This window comes from Perognathus longimembris, chromosome 15, assembly GCF_023159225.1.
Source record: "Perognathus longimembris pacificus isolate PPM17 chromosome 15, ASM2315922v1, whole genome shotgun sequence".
Lineage (NCBI taxonomy): Eukaryota > Metazoa > Chordata > Mammalia > Rodentia > Heteromyidae > Perognathus > Perognathus longimembris.
This window is the reverse complement of record NC_063175.1, coordinates 48,705,000-48,725,642: the sequence shown is the minus strand read 5'-3', so window position 1 is coordinate 48,725,642 and position 20,643 is coordinate 48,705,000. Positions and strand designations below refer to the sequence as shown.

General features: G+C 37.6%; 1 pseudogene; it reads left to right on the top strand.

Annotated features, from left to right (window-relative positions):
- Positions 1–959: 959 nt before the first annotated feature.
- Positions 960–1,058, top strand: LOC125364297 (annotated as a pseudogene).
- The last annotated feature ends 19,585 nt before the right edge of the window (positions 1,059–20,643 follow it).

Below are 20,643 nucleotides of genomic sequence, written 5' to 3'. Positions count from 1 at the left end.
TGTTATAAATTAATTAAAATAACCATTTTGCATTATATTTAGAAGAGGGAAATTTTCATATATAGATTGTATTGGGAAATTTCCATGCTTAGATTGTATTTTATACACATATAGAATAAAATAATAACTAATTCCAGCAAAAAATGTCATCAGTCTGATTGTTTTGGTGGAACTGGGTTTTGAACTCGTGGCCTCTGCCTGCTAAGCAGCCACTCTACCACTTCAGCCACACCCCAGCCTGTGACTTTACTCCTGACAAACAGTCTAGTGGTGACCCTATCCAATTTTCTTCCTGCTATTTAATACTGTAATACTCAACCTTTTTTTTTTTTTTGGTCGTCCCTGGGGCTTGAACTCAGGGCCTGAGCACTGTCCCTGGCTTCCTTTTGCTCAAGACTAGCTATCTAACTCTTGAGCCACAGCACCACTTTTGGCTTTTTCTGTTTATGTGGTGCTGAGGAATCGAACCCAGAGCTTCATGCATGCTAAGCAAGCACTCTACCACTAAGCCACATTCCCAGCCCCAATACTGAGCCATTTTTAGGACATCTTTCAATTTATGAAAAAAAGAAAATTTCCTCTCTGGCCAAAGTCCTAACCCATAAGACAAAGGTGAAATGATCAAGATTGACTTGGATTCAAATCTTAAACACAGTTCTGAAAATTCACAGGTTAACATTGCAGATTAACACTTCATTTCAGGTCCCATCTATGTCCATTTGGAATAATACTGTTTCATAGAATAATTATTATAAAAGGTAACAAATACATAATACAAAGATAAGTACATTAGAAAGCCTTAGACTAGTTCCAGGCCTATAATACGTTAACATGTCAAAGTTCCAGTCTACATGTTTGTCTCATTTCTTGTTGCTCCTGCTCATAATTTTCCAAGGTTTTTAAAGACCAAAGAATTCAAAAATTAGTCTGTATGTGAACAACTCAATTTATTTTAAAAATACGCTGTAATTTACAAACCAGTGCAAACACTAAAACCTGTTTTGCAACCCAGAACTCATTTCTGTGTATGAGTTTTGGCAAATGTAAAAAGAAACATGATCCCTACAATAGTTTGAATTGATGAGAGTATTGTTACTCATGTAGGTTGGCTCTAGAAATAAATTTGATGTAATCCAGGACCACCACAAAAACAAAAACAAAAACAAAAAAGTTGATGTAAACACACACACACACACACACACACACACACACACACACACACACACTGTGTTTTTCTTTTCTTTTCTTTTTCTTTTTGCCAGTCCTGGGCCTTGGACTCAGGGCCTGAGCACTGTCCCTGGCTTCTTCTTGCTCAAGGCTAGCATTCTGCCACTTGAGCCACAGCGCCACTTCTGGCCATTTTCTATATATGTGGTGCTGGGGAATTGAATCCAGGGCCTCATGTATACGAGGCAAGCACTCTTGCCACTAGGCCATATTCCCAGCCCCATATAGTACTTCTTTACTTGTAAGGGAAGGAAAATTTTCTTTTCAACCCAAAACACAAGCTTGCCAAATTCTCTCTTTTTACAAAAATCTTTTGTAATAAATTCCCATAGGTAATCAAAATAATCAGAGAGGGCTGGGGATATAGCCTAGTGGCAAGAGTGCCTGCCTCGGATACACGAGGCCCTAGGTTCGATTCCCCAGCACCACATATACAGAAAACGGCCAGAAGCGGCGCTGTGGCTCAAGTGGCAGAGTGCTAGCCTTGAGCGGGAAGAAGCCAGGGACAGTGCTCAGGCCCTGAGTCCAAGGCCCAGGACTGGCCAAAAAAAAAAAAAAATCAGAGAGATTCTCTAAACTGTATCATAAAATTTTACTTACACTCTTTAGAAAGTACTATTTTTGTTTTAAAAGCCAGTCTCACTATCTTAAAATAATTTCGGTCTGAAGTTTCACCTCTTGGCCATATTTCAAGTTTTATTGTGGTGATTAAAAGTTTGAAGAAAATTGGTAGAAAAAATGTAATACTAAGTGAAAAGTAAAGCATAGGAATGCTAAGAAACAAACTCAGCCATGTGTCTGTAAGAGTACCATTATCCAGCTCGCCTCATAGGTGGGGAGAACTTTGTCATGGTAGTGTTCAGTTGTAACCAGCTGACCCAGCCTCTTCCTTCTGAGAGCAATATGTTCTTTCCGTGTGGAGTGGAGAACTTTTTGTTTTACAAACATTTCATCCCTTTTTGTTTCTTTAGAATTCGACCCACCTTAAACTAATACAAGCCCCTCAATTGCTTTCTTCCAGAATTACTTTTCCTCTTATAATTATGTGCAGTTGGTTTGTCTCTGGCTTTGGCTGAGGATATCTTGTTTGGTTGGCTTTTGGCAATCACATAAGAACCTAATTCTTCCAATATCTTGCCTAAAAGTTAAATGCCTTGTATATTTGACTAAAAAATTATGGAGCATTTCTGGAAATTCATCCAGCAGGTGCAGAACATAGTATTTTTACCCTAACAGTAGTCCAGAACCTAATTCACTGACACTGAGTTCCAAGGGGAAAATACATTGAGTTTCATGGAAAGTTAATTATGAATTGTATTGTTGAATGACAAAAAGCTAACAAGATACAGTGTGAAAGAAGGTTCTCTCTACTGAAATATTGAAGTAATGCACATTAACTTCTTTAGAAGTTGGTCATACATTAGAGCTAAAATATTAGAAATATTAAATCTTACAAACTATTTCATTTTTAAAGTTATGAATTAATTTCCCCAGAAATATGTTGTTGCTTAACAGCCCCCTTCTTTCTTAAAAATTGTATGTCAATAATTTTTAAGGGACTGATTATCCCTTGTAAATTTTCAGCATATATATTATTGAATCTTTAATTCTGATTTTTCTCTTTTCCACCAAAGCTGAGACTCCAGAGTAATTTCCTGAGTGGGATCAGGAAGAAAGCAGCATTCTTCTGATTCCTTTGCTTGTGACAATTGATTGTGAAATAAAATCTAATACAGAAACAAGAAGCCAGGCAACAATGACTCATGCCAGTAATCCTAGCTACTCAGGAGACTGAGATCTGATGATCACTGTCCAAAACCAGGAAAATCCCAGAATCTTAGCTCCAATTAGCCTCCAAAAAGCCAAAAGTAGAGCTGTAGCTTGATTGGTAGAATTCTATCAGGAAGGAAGGAAGGAAGGAAGGAAGGAAGGAAGGAAGGAAGGAAGGAAGGAAGGAAGGAAGGAAGGAAGGAAGGAAGGAAGGGAAGGAAGGAAGGGAAAGAAAGACAGGCCCAGGCCCTGAGTTCACATCCTAGGACTTGTGTATACACACACACACACACACATACACACACACACACACACCACAATTCTGACATGATAGTCATTATCTGTTCACCACAAAGTTAATTTGTGAGATATGAGGAAATTTGAAAACACTACTTCAGTTTTTATTTTTAAAGCCATGTGTCTTCTAACAGAGAAGAGTGTACTCCATACTAGCTTCCTAGTAGGTTGATACCTGCAGGCTCTCTCCTTTCTTATCCAACTTTTGCCTGCAACGGTGGTCCAGTTACTGATACATACATACATATATATATGTACATATATGTATGTGTATACATATATATATATATGCCTTTTTGTTTATAGAACATGTCTTCCCTCCTTAGTCCAACACCTGCTGCCTCTCAAAATATGGTGCCTGGATTCCCATGTGGACCTCTTAACATCGGGACTTCCCAAGCCTGCCAGCGAAGCATGTGATCCCTCAACATTACAAGGCTATCTTGCGCTATGAATGTAACCACTGTAAAGGCACCTTTGCCCCTTTCTTGACCTTTCCTAAGGAGGAATCCAAGGCAGGTAGCAAACCTTTTCACTTGCTATTACTATTTCCATTTCTTACTGTTTATTTCCGGTTCAGCATGCTGCCTGATTCCATTACATAGTAGAACGAGTAATTCATTTACAGCTGCTATTTTGTGTCTTTTTTTTTTCATTCATGTCTCATATCTTTCTTTACAGAATTAGTTGAAGAACTCCAAAAATGGGGGATGTTGTATCAGTAAAATGTTTGCAGGCAATCTTTGAGCTACATTCTTCAAAACTGTTTCCTTTAATTTAGTAAATTAATGCAAGTTTAATAGAGTCTTGAAAAGACAGCTTTTATTTTACAAAACTAGTTAGGACAGATAACTCTTTAACACCTGTTTAGAATAGCAATTTGGTGATTGAGTATTGTTTTCTCAGTATCTATTCGTGTTGCTTTGATAACTAATTCTTTTAACCACCTTAGATGAAAGTTTTTAAATTTTTACTCATAAGTATCTTTGTGTTTTTATTCCAATACTGGGGCTTGAGATCAGAGCATCCTGTTCTTGGAAGCTCTACTACCCTCCACTTCTGGCTTTTTTACTGGTTAATTGGAAGTAAGAATCTCAATGACTTTTCTGCACAGGCTGGCTTCAAAACATCATCTCAGACTTCCGCTGCCTGAGTAGCTAGGATTACAGGCGTGAGTCATCAGTGTCCCATTTCCCATAAAGCTCATTTTTCTAGATTTTAAAACACGTTTTGAGGAAGAATTGGAGATACTAAACTTTTGAAACAGATTTTTTAGACTATTTTCCATTTTAATTCATGTGCATACGTATGAAAATTCAGTACTGTGTAAGTTGGTATTTGGTACACCTTCTTACAAAATTTTCTTTGACATTCTTGAAATCTACATTAAAGAAACTTTCAAGAAACAAGTATTATTGATAAAGTTTCTACTTTTAAACACTGTTTTTTTCATTGTGAAATGATTTAAACATACAGAAAATTTGAAAAACAGTATCAGTATTTCCTATGTACCCTTCATTTTGATTTCCTAAATGTTAGTATTTAATGTGTTTGACTTAGTAGCAAATACTCTTATATCAGGTGTACTATATACTTATATGATGTAATGATTTTATACATATTATTCATATTAATGTTTTGTGAACCATTTGAAATTAAGTTTCAGGCATCATCCCCTTATCGGCCCAGATTCTTCAGTGTATATAATATCTCCACCACAGATCAAGTAAACATCATGTTAATAGGTTCAGAGCACTCGAGTCAATGCTAGACCTCCTTCGAATTTTGTCAGTGAATCCAATGACATGCCTTCTAACATGAGAAGTAACGTATCTACTGATGCATCTCTTTATCATAATTTGATGGTGCTGTCAGGTCTCTTTAAAATCCTTTAATCTTGGTCTTGGTGTTTATTAGCTGCTGGATGATTATGTGTTATTTTCCAAGTCTTGGTCATTTCATTGTGTTTTTGTTCCCTTCTAAGTCTGGTGGAGGCCTAGGACCACATCTGTTCATATGTGCATCAACAGATTTCAGCTTGACAATATTGGTTTTTAGTCTTGAACAGCTGCTGCTATTGGTAGCTAGAGGGTGCATTTTGAACTCTAATATTCTTAGAGGTTACCATGGTAACTTATTTCAAGCTTCATACTCCAAGCTGTAAATGAATTTTTCTACAGCCAATAGAAGTTTAAAATGACAGGATATAGAACCTTTATCCTACAGAAATAGATATATAAAGAAGATGAAATACTTTAGATTAAAAGACAGTACTGCAGATAAATGTAAGCACTTCTTTCATAAACCAAGGCATTCACATTTTGATTATTTGGGGATTTTTTTCTGAAAGAAAAGGAATTTTTCCAGCAGAGATCAGTTGATGTGAATATGGCCTTGAAGCTAGGGTTTTGGATACATTGTGTGTGTTTTATATTATTCATACATTTGCTTAAGGAATGTTCTGTGAAATAACTATATGACCATGCAAAGACTCATCATGCGTTCAAGATACAGCCAATATGCATTGATTAATGGCTATAGTCAGTTGTTTCATGAGAGGAAATTGAGACCCTCCAAAATGAGGAATATGTGAAGGATATTTCAACAAATAATTGCATTGAAGAACCAAATTTAAGAAAAACACAGATAGGCTAAGTAGATAGATGATAGAGCATTAGGCAAAGTGATTACATTGGGGGGAGGCTAAAGTATTCCGTTTGCTACAATGCATAAAACTTGCAGATGACAACACTTTGAAAGAGATATTTTATGAAGCTTATCACTACATGCTTCCTCTTTCAGCTTAGGTTTTCAGGTTCTTTCTCTAAAAGTCATAAAAATAGGAATGTAAACTATTCAACACTCATCTAAATGATAAAATAATGTCTTTAAAATTTACATCACTTGTAATTTTATTTAAAAGGTAGAATTTATACCTAGACCTGCTTTCGAGAGTTCTGGAAATCCCTCATCCTAATAATGTAACTCTATAGCAAGAGATAAGGTACCGACGGTAAAGCCAGTCCTAGTGTTTTTGTTTCACCCTACTAGATCTCTAAGCATTATGAAAGTTCTCCGGAAGGATCCTAGAATATGTTAAAGCAAATAGGTACAGGCTATAACAAATCAGAACCTCTTCACCGTTTTAAACAGAGGCAGCTCCATGGCCAGGAAAATATTCCAAGCTCTCACTGATGAGACTGAGCGAAGCTCCTACCCCCATACTTCCTCTGAAGGACACAAATCAGAGTTAATCACAAATCAGAGTTGCCCTATTGAGGTATAGCCACACGCTTCCACAGAGAGTGCATTCAAAAATAATTAAGAACCAAGTTACAGCTGGGTTCATTACTTCCTCCTGCCTTCCTATTTTGTAGTTCTTGTCTCTGAACACTTTTATAATTTGCCTCAGTTTCCCTTAGGCCTGAAAAGAAATATCTTGGGGGCTGGAAATGTGGCTTAGTGGTAGAGTGCTTGCCTAGCATGCATACAGCCCTGGGTTTGCTCCTCAGCACCACATAAACAGAAAAAGCCAGAAGTGGTGCTGTTGCTCAAGTGGTAGAGTGCTGGCTTTAAGCAAAAGAAGGTTAGGGCCAGTGCCCAAGCCCTGAGTTCGAGCCCCGGGACTGGCAAAAAAAAAAAAGGAATATTTCCCAATAATAAATAACAGATCTATGATTTGATTTGTATATTTGCTGCTATACTTAAATATACTAAAATTCTAAATGAAAACCAGGAGAGAATAAACCTGAAATTGATAACTTTCCTTAACTGAGTTTTCTGCCTTTTTCCCACAATGATTAGATTTGCTAAAAAAATAAATAAACTTTAGGATATAGCATCCACTTTAATAATGTTTTTGAAACATTTATATTGTGTGTTTTTTTCTGTGTATTGGATTTTTCCTCGTACTTTCCAAAAACCTTCTTCTTAAACAGATGTATATTCATGACAAAAGTAGGATTTTAAAGGTTGGTAACAAAGGTACCTTTAAAAATCTTAAAAGAATTCAATGGTACAGAAAGTCAGTGATATCTGTAAGAAAATATTTTACAAAGCAAAGTACATCAAATAAAAAGGAATACATTTACTTAGCCAAAGGCATTTAAGAACAGAAAAACACACAGTAAAGATAAATATCATAGGCATGGTAGCAAAATATTTTCAACTGCTAAGAGGAGAGAATATCACGACAGAATGATAAAACTGGGCCCAAAGCATTCAACAGGGTAACGCAAATGCTCCATAATTGTAAGGCTATTTCTGTACATGGAGAATTTAAATTACTAAGACTGTTGGGTTTGTTTAGAGAGTTTTTAGTTGAGAGTTTAATTCAGAGAGTAAATTTTAAATCTTTTTTTTTAACTTACAGAAATGCCAATGCATGTGATTTATATACACATCTAATTAAGATTTAAAATGTTTGTATGAGAATAAATTTCCTTTTAAAACTATCTTGGGGTTTTGTACTTCCGAGGCAAAAATTTGGCTTCACCAATTCAACAGGGAAGAAGTGGTTTATTCCGGCTACTGCAATAGGAAAACTCTCAACTCTATCCCAGGAATATCAGACATTTCACCAATTGGGGATAAGAGGGAGAGAAATCACAGGCCTCCTGTGTGTAATAATTGGCTTGATACAGAGGAAAAGTAAATGGGCTCATATCCTTTTGACAAGATAGAGTGCACACACTAAAGAACACACTGAATTTAGCTTTTTACAAAGACTAGGGGACAGGGGCTCTATCTTTCTGGATTAAACTCCGGAGAGTGGCTCTCAAGACCTTAAGAGACATTCCTAGGATGTGAATCTGAGAAAAGACCTTTTATGAAAAGATTTACATCTCAAGAGACAGAGAACAGTGTCTAAGGTAAATGGTCTAAAAAGAGGGAAGTTAAGACCTCATATATATTGTCTATATGCCCACCTGATCTAGGGAAGGGAAAGAAAAATGAGGGTGTAAGATATCACAAGAAATGTACTCACTGCCTAATTATGTAATTATACCCCTTTTGCACAACACCTTGTCAACAAAATTTAATTAGTAAAATAAAAAAAAGGAAGAAATAAAAAAGACCTCGAATTATAAAGAAAACTTGTAAGTTGAGGGGAACTCTAGTGCCATCTTGGTCATAATATCATTAGTTCAGCAAATAAGAGAGAAAGATTGAAAAAGTTGTCTTTCCCGTATATTGAATATTTTTTTTATTTTATTGAGGTGTGGCTGGCATTTAAATATGTGTGTAAGTGTGTGTGTGTGTTTTTGTATACATAAGGTTTGCAAACTGATCTGATGTGTGTGTGTGTGTGTATATATGGTATATATATATATATATATATATATAGCCATTGTGAAATATTTACTACAATAAAGCTATCATATCACATTGCCTTTTTCCTACTCTTACTTTTTTTTACTGTTACTTCTTTTGCTAATATTTGCCTTCTTGCCTATTGCAAATACATCATAGAGTTTGGCAATGCTAGTGACATTGTTCTATATTCAATCTCCAGGACTTATTTATCTTGCATAACTATTTTTCTACCCATTGACCAATATCTGCCTAGCCTGCTTTTCCCCCCGATATCCATCATTATTACTCGCTTTCTATGACTGTTTCACATTTCCTTCACAAGTGCGAGTATCCAGTGTGTGTCTCCTCTGTCTACTTCCCTTACTACCATCATGCACACCAGTTGATTGCATGTTTAATCATTGCTTACGAATAGAGCATGCTATACAGGTAGTCCTCACTGAAAGCAAGAACCAAATCTGTGAACAGACAGAAGTCACCAAGACTGAAACTCAATATTAACTTATCTTCATATTGAGAAGCACAGATAAGTGTCTAGAAATTCAACTGCTGTTAAGAAATAAGAAGAAACTAGACACCGGTGGCTCCTGGCTATAGTCCAAGCTACTCAGGAGGCTAAGATCCAGATGACTGGCATTCAAACCCAACCAGGAAGAAAGTCTATGCAATTCTGTCTCCAAAATCATCAGCCCAAAATGGGACTGGCGGTGCGGCTCAAGTATTAGAGTGCCAGACATTAAGTTGAGTGGGTGTAAGGGCCTGAGTTCAAACTCCAGTATTGCCCCTCCCCCAAAGTATGCACATATATATCAGTGATAGTATAAAAACAAAATAGAAAGACATAAAAACATTTACAGTAAATTACTGGCTATTTCTGGAAAATAAATGCCGGAAATAGAGAGGCTGAAATAACCTATCATGATGCTTAATATTTTACATTTAAATAATATTTGAGTAAGCCTCCAGTAATCAGAAACAAATTACAATTCCTTCACTTTTTAATTAGTAAAACCGGTTTAGTCTCATCTACTCAGAAAATCACATAGCTTTGTGAATATCAAATTAAATAACTCATGTGAAAATAGTCTTAAAGTGCTACTGCAATAAACAAACACTGTCTACTGTGGAGCAAGTAGAGTGTGACACAGGAATTAAGAAGAAAATATTCCCAGACTTTTCTCAAAGCAGGAATGTATTCTAGGAAAGAAGGAAGGAAAATGAGTCAATAATGAAATAAAAATTGTTGAAATAATCAAAGTACTCCATAAGATATGTGTGTGGGAGTCCAGAGAGGAATGGTAACACGTACTTGCAGCTGCTGGAGAGCTTTCCTAAGAAAGAATGTTATTTTAATACATTTTAAAGATGTGAGAAGAGTGGAAATCTTTCCCTAGTGAAGAAGAAGAAGAAGAAGAAGAAGAAGAAGAAGAAGAAGAAGAAGAAGAAGAAGAAGAAGAAGAAGAAGAAGAAGAAGAAGAAGAAGAGAGAGAGAGAGAGAGAGAGAGAGAGAGAGAGAGAGAGAGAGAGAGAGAGAGAGAGAGAGAGACCCAAATTCTCCTTTGGATCTCGCACTCAGGGCTGGACCTCTACGAAGTGAAGCATACCCCTACTTCGGCTTTGTGGCAGATAACAAGAGATTAGAATTCCCATCGACTTTCCTGCTTGAGCTGCCTGTGAGTCTTCGTCAGCAATCTCAGCCTTCTGAATAGTTACAATTATAGGCTGATCCCCCAGTACCAGGATGTACCTTTCACTTTGACTTGCTTCTTCCCTGCTCTCGCTTGGGATCACCTAGCACACTATTCCATCAGGAGTCAGGTAATTATTTCCCTACTAGGGGGAAATAGGACAAGACAATTAAATATAACATGGCCTCTAAAATGTACACACACGTGCACATGCACACACACAAGTGCAGCAGGTTAAGGAAGAGGGAGAGGGAGAAGGAGATGGAGGAGGGAGGAGGGAGAGAGAGACTTAGAAGATATGTGAGTTCAACTGAAAAATAATACTTTATCACTATATTATTTTTGTTGCTAGATATATATATATATACGTATATACGTATATATATATATATATATATATATATCACCCTAAACTTTTTAGGGTAACAATTGTGGAGGAAGAGGTGTCATTCCCCCAGCCATGTTTGCTAGATGGAACATCAGAAGCTCTGCTTATTTTAAAAGTGTTTGTTCTTCTTCAGGGTTTTCAAGCTGAGAAGGTCAGCGGTTCCACAGGACATTGTTCTATGTTGAATATAATAAAAAGCCATGCTTTGTGCTCTGTGACAGTAATTGGGAGTATTCTTAAACTGGACTGGCTGATGATGATGCATGAAATTCAATTACTGTCCTTTGATGTGTTGTTTGTTCTTTTGTAAAGTTTAGCAAATTAAAGGAAAGTATGTCTTCTAGTTAAAAGATAAAATTGGCATTGTTCTTCTCTAATTATAATTATCCTTATAATATTAGAATATTGTGTTATAATAGCCTTAGAAGTTGGTCTCCAAAAATGAAAAATCATAGAAAAGAAAAGGAATAAACAAAAACTACAGTTTGAATAAGTTACTTACATCAAATTAGCATGTTTATCTATGTAAGATATATACCAATCACCTTTAAAATAAATAAGTTCAGGGAAAAAATTGTCAGAAGATCGAATCTATTTAGTTAATTCTCCCAAAGGCAGAGTACCTTCTATAAAACATTGACTTCAAATAATACATCAATCTTTCTCAAAAGAAAAATCTTTCTTTTCATTAGTTCCTCTCATATCCAAATAACATCACTCTCTCTGTAGAAATGAAAATACTGAATCAACGTTTGTAACTCAATTTTTTCACATGGTTTACAGTTATTTTCTGGAGTAGCTACATTTCATTAGTAGCTTAGAAAAACATAGAGTGAATTATTGTTTAGGTGAAAAAGGATTACAAGCTTATTTTGTAAGCCTTCAATTTCTTTACATATAAACAATGCTGGTATTTAATGTAAGCTTCACTCAGGATGTAAAGAGTACACATTTTTTACTAAAAGATTAGAGATCTGAGTTTGGAAACAATCATTTTCTTTTACTTAGAATCTGTGTTAATATCAAACATCAATCTACATATGGCAACAGAATCCTTCTTCACAACCATATACCAGTACATACAGTACCTGTGGCACTATAAATAGTCTCCATTTGTTTCTTTACTGTCAAACATCACTACTTTGAAGTTAAGCATAAACATTAGGTTCTCATACAAGATTAATAAATACTACAAATTCTGTATTTCAATTTAGATTATCTAAATTTACCTAGCTTTATCTACTGTCAGATTTTCGCATAGATGCGCAATTGAATGCTAACCAAAGAACTCAGTGTTAATCATTCACATGCAATTTCAGTAGTCTAGTTAGGAATTTACTTCATTTACACCAAAGGTATAACCAGAATACTGTCAAAATACTGTATTCTACTTTCAACCTTCAACATACATGATTATTGTTTGGGTAGAGAACATCTAAATTCTTTGTGCACACACATATTTACTTAGTTCTTACAGATAAAGCATCAATGAAATTTTAAGGTTTTAATTTATACACACACACTAACACACACTAACGCACACTTTTTTGGAAGTCATGGGGCTTGAACTCAGGGCCCAAGTACTGTACCTGAACAATTTTTGCTAAGACTAGCACTCTATCACCTTTCTTTCCTCTTCCCGGGAGCAATGAGACTCTCAGATATTCACATGGGCACGCCATATCCAGAGAGAAGCTCACATGTGTTACCTAGTAACTACTTGGAGTAATCAATTTATTTTATTCTTAGAACATGACATTCTTGAAACGCTCCTGTGGACTCACTGCTTTGCACATGAAAACAGTACCTCTATGCTCATCAGAAGGAAACTTGGTTCATATCTTGGGCCACAATGAAATGTATCAAATTCTGAACAAACTGAATGGGTCTCAGTTAACATCTCCCTTCATTGTACATCAAATGCTTAAAAATGAAAATGAGAGCTAGGCACCCCTGCTCACACCTGTAATCCTCACTATTCAACAGGCCGAGATCCGAGAATTGCAGCTCAAAGCTGGCTCAAAAAAGAAAGACTACAAGTTTCTTATCTCCAATTAACCAGTAAAAAGCAAAAGTGGAGCCATTGTTCAAATGGTAGAGCACAAGCCTTGAATGAAAACATTAAGCAATAGCTCTCAGGTCCTGAGTTCAAGCCCCATTACTGGCACAAAAAGAGAGAATATATATAAATGCAGCTGTTTGTTGATAAAAATGATTATAAAATGAAAATTCTATATCACTTTAGTTGAAAGAAACTATTTACACAGGGTATCATTTCTAAATATAACAAGATATTAAATAAAGAATAGTACAGTTAATACTTGGCAATAGAAAGTTAATTAACTTGAAAGATAAGCTCTTAAAGATATACAAAAAGCAACAACCACTTAGTTTTATTGATACCAAGAAGTTATGTATATTTTAGAGGTTATATTCTTTAAAAATAAGATATACATTTGAAGAAAGGATTTCCAACCTTTCTTTTCAAATGCAGCTTTTGATGGATTATGAAAAATATTTTTAAAGTATGTATAAACCATAAATTCTTTCCTAGAGGTCTATTTCCCAAATCTACTTGAATAGAAGACTAGAAGATATAGTTAAAGTAGGGAATATTCAAAATTATGTGTTTTTCATTACAAGACATTGTGACATAACTTTTCTTGACACAATTCATTTAAAGGACATACATTGTAAATCTAAGAACACTTCCCCTTCTTTATTATTTTTTTTGTTATGTGTAAGGTATTGTATAGAGGGCCTACCATTTCATAAGTCAGGTAATGAGTATATTTATTTTTGGACAATATCTCCTTTTCAAACACTGACTGAAAATCCGTCAGCACATAGAATGGGACCTAGAGGGCAGCATTGCACCTGAAATCTGAGCAAGGAAGCTTGTGGCGATAAAATCGTGAAATTCAAGGAATTAACAGGTTCCGTTTCTCCATTTAGTGGACAAGAAAGGAGAAACAATTTCATGTTTAAAATGTCTTTTTCTGTGACCCTGTATTGTAGGTTAGTATGTTATTATTATATTCGTATAGTACATATATTAAAAGCAATTTAAGACGTCACTTATACAGGGATTTTTAACAGTGAAATCATTTATAGGATTCGTTCGCTGAGACAAAATTCAAAATATCCTTTCAGCATTTTAAGAATATATTTTATTAACTATAGTCACTAAATTGCATAATAAATATTTTAAATTCATTTTCCTATGGAATGTATAATAGAAATTCTAATTGAGCCGCACCTCCACTTCCATTTTTTTGCTGGTTAATTAGACATAAAAAATCTGTATTTGTCTATCTAGGCTGGCTTCGAACCACAGTCCTCAAATCTCACACAAGAATAACTTGGATTTCATACATGAGCCACTGGCACCAAAACACTCATTGTTGAGGTAGTTATTTGAAACACCATTGTCCACTTTGAATGAAATGAGTGCTTTTGAGCCTATCTTTCTCTTAAATAAAAAAAAAAAATCTGTCAGATTCAGTATGCAGCACAAGTTCTCATTCGTTTTCAAATCTTTCGGTGTCTGTGATGTAAAAATTCTCTTTCTTCATGGAAATCCTACCATCTTCCTTGTATTTCTCTTGCCTACCATGGTGATGTGTGAGTATATCGCCCTGCTGCTGGCTTCTGAAGCTAGCTTCCATGTTTGTGCCACCTCGATCTTGAAGCCCAGAACCAAGATCAGAAAGAATCTCCTTTATCTCGAGTTCAAGTTAAAGCCCTTTTGCAGCCTAAGGTCTAAGCAAGGCACATTAGCAAAGTCGAATCACACGTGTACATCTGTTTCAGCACTCGTTTATCTTCTTCTGTGGACATGTTTAATGACCTCTTTTCCCTCTGTCCCAGGCTTAGTGGCCGCTCACTCTGGCATGTTAGCTTAAATCTTCCTTGGGTAGGGAAAATAACATTTTTTATTTAAACTCTTTGAAAGGAAAAGAATGATATTAAGAATTTCAGTAGGCATAATCCAGATTTTGGCCTTCCCTTCTAAATATAAAATGATCAATCTTAAATATAGCCCTAACAGATTCTTTAAATATATTCTCTCCTTGGGTGCCCTGATTCTGCTTGTTCCTTTCCTATAGGCACTGCTCTGATCAGGGCTGTCTGGAGCTCATGTCGATGTCTGTTTACTTTTCTCAGATAACAAAAAACATGGGGCTGGGAATATGGCCTAGTGGCAAGTGTGCTTGCCTCCTATACTTGAAGACCTGGGTTCGATTCCTCAACACCACATATATAGAAAAGGCCAGAATTGGCGCTGTGGCTCAAGTGGCAGAGTGCTAGCCTTGAGCAAAAAGAAGCCAGGGACAGTGCTCAGGCCCTGAGTCTAAGGACTGGCAAAAAAACAAACAACAACAACAAAAAAAAAAAAACATAAGGCTGACTTTGCTTCTGTTTTGTGTTGATTGCTGGGAATGAGGCTTTCTCAGAAACATATGGTCTGCTAGACCTGAGTCAGATGGTTTGGTACAATGACCACTTAAACTCATTATAACTCTTAGGGTGTTATTTTGTTAAATGGTAATTGATTTATAGATGAAGCTTTCAAGCATTTTTATTTTCAGAGAATTTCATTAACTTTGTAATTGTTATTCCTTGTTATATTTTGCATCATATGTAAATTAAGTCCTAGAGCTAGAGATTTCTTTCTGTGTGTGTGTGTGTGTGTGTGTTGTGTGTGTGTGTGTGTGTGTCTCATCTAATGAGGAAAGAACTACCAAGTGAAAACACTGACTCTTGTTAGGTAATGTTGTTCTCTATTTCATACTTCATTAAAGAGTCTAAATTAATTTTTTTTGTCAGTTGCATGGGGTTTGAACTCAGGGACTAGAAGCTGTGGCTGAGATTTTTTCACTCAAGGCTACCACTCTACCACTTTGAGCCACAGCTCCACTTCCAGTTTTCTGGTGGTTAGTTGAAGATAAGAATCTCTCAGACTTTCCTAACTGGGCTGGTTTTGAACCATCATCCTCAGAGCTCAGCCTCCTGAGTAGCTAGGATTACAGGCATGAGACACAGGCACCAGGCTTAAATTACAATTTTTGAAAAACTAGAGTATCTGCAAGCCAATGAAATAACATTTCCATATGCTACAATTGGAACAAGCCAAGGATGAGTTGAGCAGAGAAACAAGGCTCTGCACAACAGTGAGAATCTGCTTTGTTCTTATAACTCCTTGTTGCTCCCCTCTCAGCCTATTCTTTTTATGTATCCAAAGATCCTTTCTGAAGGACTTGCCTTTCCCCTCTAGGCCCATTCTTTCTGTGTATCCAAAGATGGAATATGAAGGATTGACCCCCCCCCCCCCAGTTTTCCCAGGCCCATACAGGCCCCAGGTATGAGCTGACCTGCTTTCATGTGCAGCCAGGGCAATTCACCCAAGCCCATCTGTAAACAATCCATTGTGGGTCCAAGGACAAGTCACCAACTTCCTAGACCTGGTGGCGCTTTCATTAACCTCTGCCTCCTTGCGCGGACCCCTTATAAGCCTGGCCCCAAATTCAACCCCTAGCACCACCTCCAAAACCACAGGAACGTCTGTGCCCCTCGCTGTTCCTCAATGAACAGTCGTCGCCTGTTGACAATCAAGTCTGGCCTATTTCTTTTTCGTTCTCCCCCATTGAAGCTTCTAAAACCAAAATAAGTCTCTCTCTCTCTCTCTCTCTCTCTCTCTCTCTCTCTCTCTCTGTCTCCCTCTCTCTCTGTGACTCCCGCTCTGTCATTCTCTCTTTCTGTCTCTTTCTCTTTCCTTCCCCACATATAAGCACTGAAATATTTCTTTCGTATATTTTAAAAGATCGCTTACTTTTAAAAAAATAGTTAAGTAGGCACCAGTGGCCCATGCTTGTAATCCTAGCTACTCAGAAAACTGAAACCTGTAAGTTAATAGCACATGTGAAAACATATACAGATGACTGACATGTGAACGACATGTGACCAACATGCAATTGATATGTGACTGACATGCAACTGACATGTAACCTACATGTGACGAACATGTGACCGACATGTGACCAGCAAGCTACTGACATGCAACGGACATGCGACCAACATGTGTCTGACATGTGAGGCACAGGTGGCTGACATTTAGCCAACAAGTAATGGACATGTGATTGACATGCAATGAGTAAGCCACCAACATGTGACCAACATGCCACCAACATGCGACAGACATGTGACCAACATGCAACTGACATGAGGTGGACATGTGGTTGACATGTGATAAGCATGTGACCAACATGCCAATCACATGCAACAGACATGTTACTGACATGTGATCAACATGTGACCGACATGCAACAAAACATGCGGCCCACATGTGTACAACATGCAACCGACATGCGATGGGCATGTGATTGGCATGTGGCCGACATGTGCCTGACATGTGAGGGACATGCGGCGGACATGCAAGCGACATGTAATGGACATGTGATCGACATGTGACAAACATGTGGCTGACATGTGACGAACATGTGGCCGACGTGACCAACATGCCACCAACATGCAACAGACATGTGACAAACATGTGACCGACATGTGGCCGACATGTGAACAACATGCAACTGACATGAGATGGACATGTGATTGACATGTGACCAACATGTGTCTGACATGTGACCACATGCAACGAACAAGCTGGCAACATGTGAACAACATGCGACCGACATGCGAGGGCCACGTAGTTGACATGTGACCAACATGTGTCTGACATGTAAGGGATATGCGGTGGACGTACAACCAACATGTGATGGACATGTAATTGACATGCAATGAACATGTGACCAACATGCCACTGACATGCGACAGATATCTGACCTACATACGATCAACATGTGACCAACATGCAACTGACGTGATTGACATGTGACCAAAATGTATTTGACCTGTAATCGACATGCGACAAGCATGCTGCCAACATGTAAACCACATGCGACCGACATGTGATTTACATTTGACCAACATGTGTTTGACATGTGACTGACATGCGATGAGCATGCTGCCAACATGTGAACCACATGCGACCGACATGCAATGGACATGTGATTGACATATGACCAAAATGTTTCTGACATGTGAGGGACATGCGGTGGACATGCAACCAACATGTGATTGACATGTAATAGACATGCGACGTGTATGCCACCATGTGACCAACATGCCACTGGCATGCAACAGACATGTGACCACCATGCGACTGACATATGATTGACATGTGACCAACATGTGTCGGACATATGACCCACATGTGACGGACATGTTGCCAACATGTGAAAAACATGTGACCGACATGCGATGGACATGTGATTGACATGTGACCAACATGTGTCTGATGTGGTGGACATGCAACCAGCATGTGATGGGCATGCAATTGTCATGCGACGAACATGTGGCCAACATGTGACTATGTCACTGACATGCGACAAACGTGACCAACATGCATTTCAACATGTGGCTGACATGAGAACAACATGTGACCAACATGTGATTGACATGTGACCAACATGCCACGAGCATGCTGCCAACATGTGAACCACATGCGACTGACATGAGATGGTCATGTGGTTGACATGTGACCAACATGTATCTGACATGTGAGGGGCTTGCGGTGGACATGCAACCAACATATGATGGACATGTAATCTACATGTGATGAGTATGCCACCAACATGTGACCAACATGCCACTGACATGCAACAGACATGTGACCAACATGCGACGAACTTGTGACGAATATGTGAGACGGACATGTGATGAAAATGCGAACAGCATGCGACCAACATGTGTCTGCCATGTGACCGACTTGCGACTGACATGCAATGGACATGTGACAAGTATGTAGCCAGCATGGCACCGGCATGCAACGGACATGTGACCAACATGTGATTAACATGTGACTGACATGTGATGGAAATGTGACCTACATGCGACTGACATATGATGGCCATGTGGCCGACATGCACCCAACATGGAATGGACATGCAACGGACATGTTGCTGGCATTGAGCAACATGTGTCTGACATGTGACAGGTGTGTCTCTGACTTGTGACCAACATGCAATGAACATGCGACAGACATGTGACTGACATGACGAGTATACAAGCCAGCATGTGACCAACATGCCACTGACATGCAATGGCCATGTGGTCGACATGCAATCGATATGTGATTGACATGTGATGAATGTGTTACCTACATGCGACGGACATGCGACAAACGTGACAAGCATGCGATGGACATGTGACAAACATGTGACCGACATTTGACCAACATCTGTCTGCCATGTGACCGACATGCAGCCGACATGTGACCAACATGTGACACACCTCTTACCGACATGTGATGGGTATGTACCAGAATTTGAGCGACATGTGACAGATGGACTTGTGATAGACAGACATATGACAGACAGACAGAGGGACGGATTCACAGCCCGCCGGATTCCAGTCCCGAACTTGCATTCTTCATTTGACTGAATGGCTGAAACTCTTGGTTCCCTCATTTGAATAAAGGAGAGGGAAAGGGGAAGGGGGGAGAGGGGAATGAGGGAGGAGGTAGCAAATAGTACAAGAAATGCATCCACTGTCTTATATATGAAACTGTAACCCCTCTGTATATCACTTTGACAATAAATAAGTAATTTTTATTTAAAAAAAGAAAATGCAGAACAAGAAGCTGAAACATGTTTTGTAGGTGGGAGTTGTGACTCCAGGAAAGGGCAGACGAGTGGAGAGAATAAAAGCTGGATGAATACAGTCATTATAGCCAGTGACTATGTGTCAACATGGAATCTTTCAAAGGCAACTAGCTGAATGAGTAGGGCCAAGATAGATAGAGATATGGTGGAAGGGATAACATTGATCAAGACACATTATATTTATTAATTGATATTTTGAATTGAAACCACTTTGAACAACTGCTTAAATAAAGAATAAGCAAGAAAACTGCTATGCAAATACTGGTTATACCATATTACTTATGAAATAACAACTTGGAAAATAAAACCTCTGCATGATTTTTTTAAAAGTAATAACTACTAAAAAAAAGAAAAGAAAAGAAAATTGAGATCTGAAGATCATGGTTCAAAGCTAGCTTGGGCAGAAAAGTACCCATGAGACTCTTATCTCTAATTAACCACTCAATCACCAGAAGTGGTGCTGTGGTTCAAAGTGATAGAATTCTAGTCTTGAGCAAAAATGCTCAAGGAGAGCACCCAGGCACTTGGTTCAAGCCCCATAACAGACAATAATAATAATAATAATAATAATAATAATAATAATAATAATAAATTGTGAAGCCATCCACACATAGATATAAATTTCTAATTTTATAACATTGACAAAGACATTTTGACCTTTTATGTAAAATGTGTTGTAAGTTTATACAGATATTTCCAGATATGTGTAAAATATATAGGGTAGAACCTGAATCTAAACCAGCACTGATCATTAGCTGTTAGATCAGAGTCCTGTGTATCCCATTTTGCCACATTTAATCTCAGCATATGGGTAGGCTCAGAAGTAAATAAGGATATATTTCTCCTACCTTTTTCTACCTATGATCCATTAGTGGCCCAAAAAGTGTGAGTGTGTAAAAATTTGAACTGTTTCCTAATTATAAATTGCTTTAGAATGTATTGCTAAATTAATGGCTGGTTAAGTGGAGATAAGTCTCATAAAATTTTCTTTCCAGACTGGCTTTGAACTGCAATCCTCAGATCTCAGCTCTTGAGTAGCTAGGATTATAGATGTGAGCTGCCCAGTGCCCAGCCAGGATCTGTGTATTTTTATCTAAGAGAATGTGTTTAAACACCCAAATGTCTGAACTCTTCACTTATAATACTTGATGATTTTTAGCACATTTTCTCATATTGCACTGCAATATGTCCTTAATTTAAAATAAATAAGGGGGTCTTTGTCTTTGTCACAATG